Here is a 4,377-nt window from a genome sequence, read left to right as displayed (position 1 = left end):
CCATGGTGGTCCCATCAGGTGTTGTGGTGGTCTCTCGGGTGTCCACAGTGGTCTCTCGGGTGTTCATGGTGGTCTCTTTGGTGACCATGGTGGTCCCATCAGGTGTCATGGGGGTCTCTTGGGTGTCCACGGTGGTCCCCGGGGTGATCGGGGTGGTCTCCTCAGTGCCCGTGGGGGTCCCTGGGCTGGTTGTCCCCACGATGGCGGCTGCAGGGGAGGGTCTGGGATGAGCAGAGACCCCCAAGGCCCTCCCCAGGGAGGAGACCCTGACCTTCACCTTCCTCCTCCTCCTCCTCCTCTTCATCCCCCTCCAGCCTCTCCCCATCATCTCCACCTTCCACCTCCTCCTCTTCCTCCTCATTGTCCTCCTCTTCCTCCTCATTGTCCTCCTCTTCCTCCAAGCCCTTCAGACCTTGGACCTCTCCAACCCCAATGCAAATTCCCCCTGCTCTTCATCCTCCTCCCCTTCTTCCTCTTCATCCTCCTCCTCTTCATCATCCTCCAACACCTTCAGACCCCTCAAACACCTCCCACCCCAATTCCTCCTCCTCATCTTCATCATCTTCATCCTCCTCCTCCTCCATCTTCAGACCATGGGCCCCTCCAACCCTGATTTCTCCTCTTCCTCCTCTTCATCATCTTCATCCTCCTCCATCACCTTCAGACCCCTCCAACATCTCCCACCCCAATTCCTCCTCCTCTTCTTCATCATCATCCTCATCTTCACCCTCTTCCTCCAACACCTTCAGACCACGGACCCCTCCAACCCTGACTCCTCCTCTTCGTCTTCTTCATCATCCTCTTCTTCATCCTCCTCCTCCTCCATCTTCAGACCATGGACCCCTCCAACATCTCCCACCCCAATTCCTCATCCTCATCTTCATCATCTTCATCCTCCTCCATCACCTTCAGACCTCTCAAACATCTCCCACCCCAATTCCTCCTCCTCGTCTTCATCATCTTCATCATCTTCATCCTCCTCCATCACCTTCAGACCCCTCTAACATCTCCCACCCCAATTCCTCCTCCTCATCTTCATCTTCATCTTCATCTTCCTCCTCACCCTCTTCCTCCAGCCTCTCCCCATCCTCCTCCTCCTCCTCCTCCATCTTCAGACCACGGACCCCTCCAACATCTCCCACCCCAATTCCTCATCCTCATCTTCATCATCTTCATCATCTTCATCCTCCTCCTCCATCTTCAGACCACAGACCCCTCCAACATCTCCCACCCCAANGGGACAGGGTGGGTGAGGACCTCCAGGGTGTCCAGGACCACCAAAGTGACCAGGAGACCTCCAGGGTGTCCAGGACCATCAAAGTGACCAGGAGACCTCCAGGGTGTCCAGGACCACCAAAGTGACCAGGAGACCTCCAGGGTATCCAGGACCACCAAAGTGACCAGGGGACCTCCAGGGTGTCCAGGAACCCTGAAGTGACCAGGAGACCTCCAGGGTGTCCAGGACCACCAAAGTGACCAGGAGACCTCCAGGGTGTCCATGAACCCCAAAGTGACCAGGACCTCCAGGGTGTCCAGGACCTCCAGGGTGAACCCCAAAGTGACCAGGAATTCCAGGGCTGTCAGGACCTCCAGGGTGGTCAAGACCCCCAAAGAGACCAGGAACCCAAAAGAGATGAAGACCCCAAGGTGTCCAGGACCCCCAAGATCAGGACCTCCACTATGGTCAGGACCCCCTCAGAGACCTGGAACCCCAAGGAGAACAAGACCCCCAAAGTGACCAGGACCTCTGGGGTGTCCAGGTCCTCAAAGGTGTCCATGATCTCCAGGGTGCTCAGGACCCCCAAGAGGACCAGGAAACCAGAAACCCCAAGGAGACCTGGACCCCTGAAGACACCAGGACTCCTGAGGTGCTGAGGAACCCCATGAGGACCAGCACTCACAAAGAAACCAGAACCACCAAGAGGACCAGAATCCACAAGGACACCAGGACCCCCAAAGGTGCTGAGGACCCCCAAGAGGACCAGGACCCCAAGGTGATGAGGATCTCCAAGGTCCTGAGGACCCCCAAGAGGACCAGGACCCCCAGGAAGACCAGGACCCCCAAGAGGACCAGGACCCCCAAGAAGACCAGGACCCCCAAGGTGCTGAGGATCTTCAAGGTGCTGAGGAACCCCAAGGGGACCAGGACCCCCAAGGTGATGAGGATCTCCAAGGTCCTGAGGATCTCCAAGAAGACCAGGACCCCCAGGAAGACCAGGACCCCCAAGGTGATGAGGACCCCCAAGGTGCTGAGGACCCTCAAGAGGGCCAAGATCCCCAAGTTGTCCAAGACCCACAAAGACACCAGGACCCCCAAGGTGCTGAGGACCCCCAAGAAGATCAGGACCCCCAAGGTGCTGAGGACCCCCAAGAGGACCAGGGCCCCCAAGGTGCTGAGGATCTCCAAGAAGACCAGGACCCCCAAGAGGACCAGGACCCCCAAGGTGCTGAGGACCCCCAAGAGGACCAGGGCCCCCAAGGTGCTGAAGACCCCCAAGGTGCTGAGGACCCCCATGAGGACCAGGACCCCCAAGAGGAGCAGGACCCCCAAGAAGACCAGGACCCCCAAGGGGACCAGGACCCCCAAGGTGCTGAGGACCCCCATGAGGACCAGGACCCCCATGAGGACCAGGACCCCCAAGAGGAGCAGGACCCCCAAGAGGAGCAGGACCCCCAAGAGGAGCAGGATCTCCAAGAGGACCAGGACCCCCATGAGGACCAGGACCCCCAAGAGGAGCAGGACCCCAGGGAAGACCAGGACCCCCATGAGGACCAGGACCCCCAAGGTGCTGAAGACCCCCAAGGTGCTGAGGACCCCCAAGAACACCAGGACCCCCAAGAACACCAGGACCCCCAAGAGGACCAGGACCCCCAAGAAGACCAGGATCTCCAAGAGGACCAGGGCCCTTGAGATGTCCCCCAGCTGTGGGGTGGCCGTGTCACTCACGCAGGTTGGTCTCGATGGTGTCGGTGGAGAACTCGCAGCGGGGACCGGTGTAGGACGGGGTGCAGAGACAGCCGGTGCCACCGGGGGTCCCCCCGTTCTCACACAGCCCTGGGGGGGACACGGGGACATCAGGGGAGGAGCTTGGGGACACCCGGCTCAGGGGGACAGCCCAGCTGAGGGGGTGGCACGAGGACAGTGAAGGTCATCCGGGGGGGGACTCACCTGGAGGAGGACCCGTGGTGGTCACCTTGGTGGTGGTGGGCGCCGTGGGGGTCACCCGAGTGGTCGTGGTGGTCCCTTGAGCGGTGGATGTTGTTGTGGAGGTCCTCAGGGTGGTCGTGGAGGTTCTTGAGGTGGTTGTGGGGGTCCCTTGGGTGATGGTGGATGCCGTGAGGGTCCCCAGGGTGGTCACGGATGTCGTAGGGGTCACCTGGCTGCTTGCAGAGGTGTCCACAGTGATGGTGGACGTTGCCGTGGTGGTCACCAGGGTGGAGGTGGAGGTCTCCGGGGTGGGGGAGGTTTCCGTGGGTGTGTCCAGAGTGGTGGTGGGTGANGTCCATGGGGAGGTCACAGGGGGTCCCTGGGGTCCATGGGGAGGTCACAGGGGGTCCCTGGGGTGGTCGAGGGCTCCCCGCCGGTCTCACCATCCAGGTCCGACACCTTCTCCATGCCGCTGACCACGGGGTTGGGTCTCAGCACGAGGCACAGCACGGCTGGGGTGGGAGGAGGGGACATCAGGGACCACCCTTGGGTGCCCCAGAGGTCCCGCAGGGCTCAAGGAGGATCTGGGGGGGCTTTGGGGTCACCCACAGGTGTCGTGCTGGCAGTCGCCCTGGCTCGCCTCCGTCTCCCGGAGCTTCTCCAACAACCCATCCGTGATCTCCTGGAACTTCTCCGCGGTGTTGCCGCTCTCGGCCATGGTGAAGAACACGCGGTGTCCCACCACGATGCTGCCGGACCTTCGGGGAGGGGACACAGGGGGTCACGGGGGGGCCGGGGGACACCCCACCCCACCCCACCCACCCCTGGGGGCCGCCAGGGACCCCTTACCTGAGGCTGGTGATCTCCACGCCCTCGTAGCCAGGGATGGTCCCATAGATCTTCTTGATCTGCAAGGGCCAAAGGTCACTGGGCCACCCCTCTGGGGACAGGGTGGTCACCCCTGAGGGGACACGGTGGCCGTGGGGGGGCTCCCCGTGTCCTCACCTCCTGCTGGAAATGGTTCTGGAAGGACCAGAAGGTCTCGGAGTTGGGGTCCTGCAGGCCCTCGGAGTAGTTGAAGTTGGTGAGGGTCACCTCCATCTCCAGGGCGGCCACGATGGTCCCGGGGAATGCTGGAGGGGCAACGGGAAGAAGGGGTCAGAGGGGTGGGACAGGGTGGGTGAGGACCTCCAGGGTGTCCAGGACCACCAAAGTGACCAGGAGACCTC

At 61.6% G+C, this 4,377-nt stretch overlaps 1 long non-coding RNA gene across 1 annotated transcript; it reads right to left on the bottom strand.

Moving 5' to 3' along the window:
• Positions 1-3,596: 3,596 nt before the first annotated feature.
• On the bottom strand, positions 3,597-4,054 carry LOC107199203. Its single transcript, XR_004495712.1, has 3 exons — positions 3,998-4,054; positions 3,758-3,906; positions 3,597-3,660 (listed from the first exon to the last, which is right to left on the bottom strand). It is a non-coding gene; the product is annotated as an uncharacterized LOC107199203 (long non-coding RNA).
• Positions 4,055-4,377: the final 323 nt, after the last annotated feature.

This window comes from Parus major, unplaced genomic scaffold, assembly GCF_001522545.3.
Source record: "Parus major isolate Abel unplaced genomic scaffold, Parus_major1.1 Scaffold494, whole genome shotgun sequence".
Classification (NCBI taxonomy): domain Eukaryota; kingdom Metazoa; phylum Chordata; class Aves; order Passeriformes; family Paridae; genus Parus; species Parus major.
The sequence above is the reverse complement of the archived record's forward strand: the minus strand, read 5'-3'. Positions and strand labels throughout refer to the sequence as shown.